The sequence below is a fragment of the Oncorhynchus kisutch genome, linkage group LG7, assembly GCF_002021735.2.
Source record: "Oncorhynchus kisutch isolate 150728-3 linkage group LG7, Okis_V2, whole genome shotgun sequence".
Classification (NCBI taxonomy): Eukaryota; Metazoa; Chordata; class Actinopteri; order Salmoniformes; family Salmonidae; genus Oncorhynchus; species Oncorhynchus kisutch.
The window spans coordinates 40,894,879-40,905,254 of NC_034180.2; positions in this window are offsets into that span (position 1 = coordinate 40,894,879).

The window sequence follows — 10,376 nt, forward strand, 5'->3', positions numbered from 1 at the left end:
ATTTGCGCAGGTTGACTCCTAAACCGTTATATCTGTGGGGCGGGAGGGTTTAGAGTCATAAAATATTGTGTTGACTAAAGAGAAATGTCGTATAATCCATAAATATCATTCAGTACCAGTCAAAAGTTTGGACACCTACTCATTCCAGGGTTTTTATTTGACTATTTCCTATATTGTATAATAGTGAAGACAAAACTATGAAATAACAGGTAGGGATTCATGTAGTAACCAAAAAATAAGTCAAACCAATCCAAATATGTTATATTTAAGTAGCCACCCCTTGACAGCTTTGCACACTCCTAGCCTTCAATCAACCAGGTTCATGAGGTGGTCACCTGGAATGCATTTCATTTAACAGGTGTGCCTGTCCTTCTTGATGTATGTGTTTTGACAAGGTAGGGGTGGTTTACAGAAGATGTTCTTTTACCAAATAGGACTAAATCCATATTATGGAAAGAACAGCTCAAATAATTTAAGAGAAACGACAGTCCATCATTACGTTAAGACATTAACTTTGAACGTTTCTTCAGGTGCTGTCGCAAAACCATCAATCGCTATGATGAAACTGGCTCTCATGAGGACCGCCACAGGAATGGAAGACCCAGAGTTACCTATGCCACCGAGGTTAAGTTCATTAGTTAACTGCACCTCAGATTGCAGCCCAAATAAATGTCCAAGTAAAAGACCCTCTTAACATCAACTGTTCAGGAGAGGCTGCGTGAATCAGGCCTTCATGGTCAAATTGCTGCAAATAAACCACTAAAGGACACCAATAATAAGAAGACTTGCTTGGGCCAAGAAACACAAGCAATGGACATTAGACTGGTGGAAATCTGTCCTTTGGACTGATGAGTCCAAATATGAGATTTTTGGTTCCAACCGTCATGTCTTTGTGAGATGCAGAGTAGGTGAACGGATTATCTGCAGCTGTGTGGTTCCCACCGTGAAGCATGGAGGTGGGGGTGTGATGGTGCTTTTCTGGTGACAGTGATTTATTTAGAATTCAAGGCACACTTAACCGGCATGGCTAACACAGCATTCTGCAGCGATAATCTTGTTTGCGCTTAGTGGGACTACCATTTGTTTTTCAACAAGACAATGATCCAACACACCTCCAGGCTGTGTAATGATTAGAAGGAGAGTGATGGAGTGCTGCATCATATGACCTGGCCTCCACAATCAATCACCCCACAACCCAATTGAGATGGTTTGGGATGAGTTGGACCGCAGAGTAAAGGAAAAGCAACCAACAAGTGCTCAGCATATGTGGGAACTCCTTCAAGACCGTTGGAAATGCATTCCAGGTGAAGCAGGTTGAGACAATGGCAAGTGTACAAAACTGTCATTAAGGCAAAGGGTGGCGACTTTGAAGAATGTTTAACACTTTTTTGGTTAATACATTTAATAGTTTTGATGTCTTCACTATTATATATTGTAGGAAATAGTCAAAATAAAGAAAAACCACTGAATGAGTAGGTGTCCAAACGTTTGACTAGTACTCTATGCATACATACAGTTGTCGTTTAGTCGTTTACATACACTTAGGTTGGAGTCCTTAAAACTAGTTTTTAAACCACTCCACAAATTTCTTGTTAACAAATTAGAGTTTTGGCAAGTCGGTTAGGACATCTACTTCGTGCACGACACAAGTCATTTTTCCAACAATTGTTTACAGGCAGATTAATTCACTGTATCACAATTCCAGTGGGTCAGAAGTATACATACACTAAGTTAACTGTGCCTTTAAACAGCTTGGAAAATTCGAGAAAATGTCATGGCTTTAGAAGCTTCTGATAGGCTAATTGACATTATTTGAGTCAATTGTGGATGTATTTCAAGGCCTACCTTCAAACTCAGTGCCTCCTTGCTTGACATGGGAAAAATCTAAAGAAATCAGCCAAGACCTCCACAAGTCTGGTTCATCCTTGGGAGCAATTTCCAAATGCCTGAAGGTACCACGTTCATCTGTACAAACAATAGTACGCAAGTATAAACACCATGGGACCACACAGCCATCACACCGCTCAGGATGGAGGTTCTGTCTCTTAGAGATGAAAGTACTTTGTTGCGAAAAGTGCAAATCAATCCCAGAACAGCAGCAAAGGACCTTGTGAAGATGCTGGAGGAAACGGGTACAAAAGTATCTATATCCACAGTAAAACAGGTCCTATATCGACATAACCTGAAAGGCTGCTCAGCAAGGAAGAAGCTGCTGCTCCAAAATCTACATTAAAAAAGCCAGACTACGGTTTGCAACTGCACATTAGATCATACTTTTTTGGAGAAATGGTCCTCTGATGAAACAAAAATAGAACTGTTTGACCATCGTTATGTTTGGAGGAAAAAGGGGGAGCTTGCAAGCCAAAGAACACCATCCTGACTGTGAAGCACAGGGGTGGCAGCATTATGTTGTGGGGGTGCTTTTCTGCAGGAGGGACTGGTGCACTTCACAAAATAGATGGCTTCATGAGACAGGAAAATTATGTGGATATATTTGGTCACAAATAGTTCTTCCAAATGGACAATGATCCCAAACATACATCCAAAGTTGTGGCAAAATGGTTAAAGGACAACAAAGTCAAGGTATTGGAGTCGCCATCACAGAGCCCTGACCTCAATCCTATATAAAAGTTGTGGGCAGAACTGAAAAAGTCTGTGCGAGCAAGGAGGCCAACAAACCTGGCTCAGTTACACCAGCTCTGTCAGGAGGAATGGGACAAAATTCACCCAACTTATTGGGGGAAGCTTGTGGAAGGCTACCTGAAACTTTTGACCCAAGTTAAACCATTTAAAAGGCAATGCTACCAAGTACTAATTCAGTGTATGTAAACTTCTGACTCACTGGGAATGTGATGAAAGAAATAAAAGCTTAAATAAATCACTCTCTACTATTATTCTGACATTTCACATTCTTAAAATACAGTGGTGATCCTAACTGACCTAAGACAGGGATTTTTTACAATGATTAAATGTCAGGAATTGCGAAAAACTGAGTTTAAATGTATTTGGCTAAGGTGTATGTAAACTTCCGACTTCAACTGTACACTCAGCAAAAAAAGAAATGTCCTGTCAACTGCTTTTATTTTCAGCAAACGTAACGTGTAAATATTTGTATGAGCATAAGATTCAACAACTGAGACAAACTGAACAAGTTCCACAGACATGTGAATAACAAAATCTATTTTTTATTTCACCAGGTAGGCCACTTGAGAACAAGTTCTCATTCACAACAGCGACCTGGCCAAGATAAAGCAAAGCAGTGTGACAAAAACAACAGTGTTACACATAAGTGTACAGTCAGTAACAATATAAAAATATATGTACAGTGTGTGCAAATGTAGAAGAGTAGGGAGGTAAGGCAATAAATAGGCCATAGAGGTGAAATAATTACAATTTAGCATTAACACTGGAGTGATGGATGTGCAGATGATGATGTGCAAGTAGAGATACTGGGGTGCAAAAGAGCAAGAGGATAAATAACAATATGGGGATGAGGTAGTTTGGTGTGCTATTTACAGATTGGCTGTGTACAGGTACAGTGATCAGTAAGCTGCTCTGACAGCTGATGCTTAAAGTTAGAGAGGGAGATATAAGACTCCAGCTTCAGTGATTTTTGCAATTCCGACCAGTCATTGGCATCAGATAACTGGAAGTGAAATATACCTACTGGAGCGCCTGTGTGTTGCTATGGTGACCAGTGAGCTGAGATAAGGCGGGGCTTTACCTAGCAAAGACTTATAGATGACCTGGATCCAGTGGGTTTGGCATAGACTATGTAGTGAGGGCCAGCCAATGAGAGCATTCAAGTCACAGTGTTGGGTAGTACATGTGGCTTTGGTGACAAAACGGATGGCATTGTGATAGACTACATCCAGTTTGCTGAGTCAGTTTGCTGAGTAGTGTTGGAGGCTATTTTGTAAATGACATCGCCAAAGTCAAGGAACAGTAGGATAGTCAGTTTTACAAGTGTATTTTTGGAGGTTTGTTAACACAGTGTCCAAAGAAGGGCCAGATGTATACAGAATGATGTTGTCTGAGTAGAGGTGGATCAGAGAATCACCGGCAACAAAGGCGACATCATTGATATATACCGAGAAGAGAGTCCATCTGAGAATTGAGCCTTCTGTCCAGACAACAGGCCCTCCGATTTCACACACTGAACTCTGTCTGAGAAGTCGATAAGATTGCGGTGATTGATAGTCGAAAGCCTTGGCCAGGTCGATGAAGATGGCTGCAAAGTACTGTCTTTTATCGATGGCGGTTATGATATTGTTTAGGACCTTGAACGTGGCTGAGGTGCACCCATGACCAGCTCAGAAACCAGATTTTTTAAATGTATGTATTTTTTAACCAGGTAGGTTAGTTGAGAACAAGTTGTCATTTACAACTGCGATCTGGCCAAGATAAAGAAAAGCAGTGCGACACAAACACAGCGTTACACATGTAATAAACAAACATACAGTTGTCGTGTCTTTGGCTATGCCGGATTAAGTGATATGACATGCTATTCTATAAAATAATTTCTCTGTAATTAATATTACCTGATTGAGCTAATCATGTATGGTGGTAGATGGTAGATGGAAGACCGTGTTGTCCAACCGAGTCCTTTGAATAATGTCTGCTGGTAAATTGGATACGTTGTTGTGTGGTAGACGGGATACTCTGTCTGTTCCTTCCGCAGCTGCGGTTGCTAACTCAACGGCTAGGAGGTATCACTTCTGTAGTGAATAAGAGTTCAAAGTTCATACCATTCGCAACCAAAGCTCACGCTCATGTTGGCTTCGTTCTGTAGTTATTATCTGAACCATTCTGACATCGGACCGTCGTCCTCACATCCTTGGTTTTAACAGGTTATAACCCTACCCACTGGCAAACGTCATGACACAGTCAATAATACAATAGAAAAAGTCTATGAGGTGGGATAAGGGAGGTAAGGCAATAAATAGGCCATCGTTGCGAAATAATTACAGATCGCATAGCGGAGAAGGTACGGTGGGATTCTAAATGGTCGGTGATCTGTTTGTTAACTTGGCTTTCAAATATTTTAGAAAGGCAGGGTAGGATGGATATAGGTTTATAACAGTTTGGGTCTAGTGTCTCCCCCTTTGAAGAGGGGGATGACCGCGGCAGCTTTCCAATCTTTGGGGTTCTCAGATGATACGAAAGAGAGGTTGAACAGGCTAGTAATAGGGGGGGGGGGGGGGCTTGGGCAAGTTGCTGCAGGGACTGCTGAGCTGTTGGCCGGGGTAGGGGTAGCCAGGTGGAAGGCATAGCCAGCCGTGCGAAAATTCTTATTGAAATTCTCAATGATCATGTATTTATCGGTGGTGACAGTGTTTCCTAGCCTCAGTGCAGTGGGCAGCTGAGATGATGTGCTCTTATTCTCCATAAAGTTTAGTGTCCCAAAACCTTTTGGAATTAGTGCTACAGGATGCAAATTTCTGTTTGAAAAAGCTAGCCTTAGCTTTCCTAACTTCCCTGAAAAGTTGCATATCGCGGGGGCTATTCGATGCTAATGCAGAACACCACAGGATGTTTTTGTGCTGGTCAAGGGCAGTCAAATCTGGGGTGAACCAAGAGCTATGTCTGTTCTTAGTAATACATTTTTTGAAACGGGCATGTTTATTTAAGATGGTGAGGAAGGCACTTTTAAAGAGCAACCAGGCATCCTCTACTGATGGGATGAGGTCAATATCCTTCCAGGATACCCGGGCCAGATCGATTAGAAAGGCCTGCTCGCTGAAGTGTTTTAGGGAGTGTTTGACAGTGATGAGGGGTGGTCGTTTGACCATGCGGACCCATTACGCACACAGGCAATGGGGCAGTAATTGCTGAGATCCTGATTGAAGATAGCAGAGGTGTATTTAGAGGGCAAGTTGGTCAGGGTATCTATGAGGGTGCCTATGGTTACAGATTTAGGGTTGTATCCGGTAGGTTCCTTAATAATTTGTTTGAGATTGAGGGCATCTAGCTTTGATTGTAGGACGGACGGGGTGCATATCCCAGTTTAGGTCACCTAACAGTATGAACTCCGAAGATTGATGGGGGACAATCAATTCACATATGGTGTCCAGGGCACAGCTGGGGGCTGAAGGGGATCTATAACAAGCGGCAATGGTGAGAGACTTGTTTCTGGAAAGGTGGATTTTTTAAAGTAGAAGCTCGAAATGTTTGGGTATAGACCTGGATATTATGACAGGACTCTGCAGGGAATCTCTGCAGGAGACTGCAACTCCGCCCCCTTTGGCAGTTCTATCTTGTCAGACGATGTTATAGTTAGGGATGGACATTTCAGGATTTTTGGTGGCCTTCCTAAGCCATGATTCAGACACTGCTAGGACATCAGGGTTGGCGGAGTGTGCTGAAGCAGTGAATAAAACAAACTTAGGGAGGAGGCTTCTAATGTTAACATGCATGAAACTACGGCTTTTACGGGTACAGAAGTCAACAAATGAGAGTGCCGGGAGAATGGGAGTGGACCTAGGCGCTGCAGGGCCTGGATTAACCTCTACATCACCAGAGGAACATAGGAGGAGTAGGATAAGGGTATGGCTAAAGGCTATAAGAACTGGTCGTCTAGTGCGGAACGGAAAGTAAAAGGAGCACATTTCTGGGCGCGGAAGAATAGATTCAAGGCATAATGTACAGACAAGGGTATTGTAGGATATGAGTGCAGTGGAGGTAAACCAAGGCATTGAGTGACGATGAGAGGTTTTGTCTCTAGAGATACCAGTTAAGCCAGGTGAGGTCACCTCATGTGTGGGGGGGTGGAACAAAAGGGCTATCTAAGGCATGTTGGGCAGGGCTGGGGGCTCTACAGTGAAATAAGATAATAATCACTAACCAAAACAGCAATAGACAAGGCACATTGACTTTAGGGAGAGGCATGTGTAGCTGAGTGATCATAGGGTCCAATGAGTAGCACTAGATGATTCAAGGAGCTGTAGTTGCTAATATGCTAGGCGATCTGGAGACACGGCGATTCAGACAGCTAGCGGGCCGGGGCTAACAGATGGGCATCCGACATCGCCAATTGGCAAAAGAGGTATTGTAGCCCAAGAATTGACTGCTGAACCTCTTTGGCGAGCTGGGAGATGGACCTAGCTCGAGGCTAGCTTGTGCTTGCTTCGGGACAGAGATGTTAGCCAGGAGTAGCCACCCGGGTAGCAGCTTGCTAGCTGGGATGATCCGGTGTCAAGGTTCAGAGCTTGCGGTAGGAATAATGTGTCCCTGAACAAAGGGGGGGGGGGGGGGGGGGGTGTAACAGTCAGTATCCTCCAGAAGAGGACTGGCCACCCCACATAGCCTGGTTCCTCTCTAGGTTTCTTCCTAGGTTTTGGCCTTTCTAGGGAGTTTTTCCTAGCCACCGTGCTTCTACACCTGCATTGCTTGCTGTTTGGGGTTTTAGGCTGGGTTTCTGTACAGCACTTTGAGATATCAGCTGATGTACGAAGGGCTATATAAATAAATTTGATTTGAATTGAGTATCTGGTGTGGCCACCAGCTGCATTAGGTACTGCAGTGCATCTCCTCCTCATGGACTGCAGCAGATTTGCCAGTTCTTGCTGTGAGATGTTACCCCACTCTTCCAAGGCAAATGCAAGTTCCCGGACATTTCTGGGGGGGAATGGCCCTAGCCCTCACCCTCCGAACCAACAGGTCCCAGACGTGCTCAATGGGATTGAGATCCGGGCTCTTCGCTGGCCATGGCAGAACATTGACATTCCTGTCTTGCAGGAAATCACGCACAGAACGAGAAGTATGGCTGGTGGCATTGTCATGCTGGAGGGTCATGTCAGGATGAGCCTGCAGGAAGGGTACCACGAGGGAGGAGGAGGTCTTCCCTGTAACGCACAGCGTTGAGATTGCCTGCAATGACAACAAGCTCAGTCCGATGATGCTGTGACACGACGGACCCTCCACCTCCAAATCGATCCCGCTCCAGAGTACAGGCCTCGGTGTAACGCTCATTCCTTCGATGATAAACGCAAATCCGACCATCACCCCCGGTGAGACAAAACTGCGACTCGTCAGTGAAGAGCACTTTCTGCCAGTCCTGACTGCTCCAGCGACGGTGGGTTTGTGCCCATAGGCGACGTTGTTGCCGGTGATGTCTGGTGAGGACCTGCCTTACAAGCCTACAAGCACTCCGTCCAGCCTCTCTCAGCCTATTGTGGACAGTCTGAGCACTGGAGGAGGGATTGTGCGTTCCTGGTGTATCTTGGGCAGTTGTTGCCATCCTGTACCTGTCCCGCAGGTGTGATGTTCAGATGTACCGATCCGGTGCAGGTGTTGTTACACGCGGTCTGCCACTGCGAGGACAGTCTGCTCTTCTCCCTGTAGCACTGTCTTAGGCGTCACACAGTACAGACATAGCAATTTATTGCCCTGGCCACATCTGCAGTCCTCATGCCTCCTTGCAGCATGCCTAAGGCAAGTTCACGCAGATGAACAGGGACCCTGGGCATCTTTCTTTTGGTGTTGTTCAGAGTCAGTTTTCATAACTGTGACCTTAATTGCCTACCGTCTAAGCGTCTTAACGACCGTTCCACAGGTGCATGTTCATTAATTGTTTATGGTTCATTGAACAAGCTTTTACAATGAAGATCTGTTAAGTTATTTGGATATTTACAAATTATCTTTGAAAGACAGGGTCCTGAAAAAGGGACAAGCATACTTCCAAAGTTGTGTCAAAATGGTTAACAACAACAAAGTCAAGGTATTGGAGTGGCAAAGCCCTGACCTCAATCCCATAGAACATTTGTGGACAGACAAAGAAATCGTGTGTGAGCAAGGAGGCCTTCAAAGCTGACTCAGTTACACCAGCTCTGTCAGGAGGAATGGGACAAAATTCACCCAACTTTTTGTGGGAGGTTTGTGGGAGGCTACCTAAAACATTTGATCCTAGTTAAACAATTTAAAGGGCAACGCTACCAAATACTAATTCAGTGTATGTAAACTTCTGACCCACTAGGAATGTGATGTGATGAAAGAAATAATAGCTGAAATAAATCACTACTATTATTCAGACATTTCACAATCTTAAAATAATGTGGTGATCCTACAACAGGGAAGTTTTATTAGGATTAAATGTCAGGAATTGTGAAAAATTGAGTTTAAATGTATTTGGCTAAGGTGTATGTAAACTCCTGACATCAACTGTATGCATTTTTACTGCTCTAATTACGTTGATATCCAGTTTCTGATAGCAATAAGGCACCTTGGGAGTTTGTGGTATATGGCCAATGTACCACACCTCCTGGGGCCTTATTGCTTAAAACATACCACTGGTATGACAGAAAATTACATTAATGTTGTTGATAACCAGTTTATAATAGCAATAAGTCACCTCTTTGTATATGGCCAATATACCACAGCTAAGGGCTGTATCCAGGCACTCTGTGCCGAGTCGTGCGTAAGATCATCCCTTAGCTGTGGTATATTGGCCATATACCACACCTCCTCGGGTCTTATTGCTGAATTGATCTGCTGTTCTATCACCAGTGGAATGTCGTCCCTGGGGGTAGGTTGGGGGGGGTGAAACTGATGTGGCAGTGTCACCATTAAAATCGGCAGTTCTGTTAACGTGATTTCCACATTTTTATTCATGACATTTCCACAGAGGTCGCAGTGGTGTAAAACTACTTTAAAGTACCTCTTAAGTAGTTTTGGGGGGTATCTGTACTTGACTATTTATATTTGACAACTTTTACTCCACTACATTCCTAAAGAAAAGAATATTATTTTTACTCCTTACATTTTCCCTGACACCCAAAAGTACTAATTACATTTTGAATGCTTAGCAGGACAGGAAAATTGTCTAATTCACGTCCCAGTCATCCCTACTGCCTCGGATCTGGCAGACCTCTATCATGCCGTCTGGTTTGCTTAATTAAAGGAATTAGAAATGTATACTTGATGTTGTTAAAGTATTTTTTTGCGATTACTTTTGATACTTAAGTACATTTAAAACCAAATACTTTTAGACTTTTACTGAAGTAGTATTGTACTGGGCAACTTTCATTTTTACTTGAGTCATTTTCTTCTAAAGTATCTTTACTTTTACTCAAGTCTGTCTATTGGGTACTTTTCCCCCCACTGTGAGGTTGATATAACACTGAAATTGTGAAAATTATGATAATGCCCTTTTTGTACAAGAGTCCTTTGAAGAAATTGTCTGGAATTTTAGCCTGTTCAGGTAGGATGGACCTTTTGACCCACATGTCACAATGTGATCTTATTATAATAGACCAATGACTGTTCATCTGGGTAAAGGCTCCAGACCATCCTATCAGCCAGTCAGGCCTATGTATATAAATATCTTCACATTCATTTCCTAACACCCACAAGATCAGACTGAGCATTTCAAACACCAA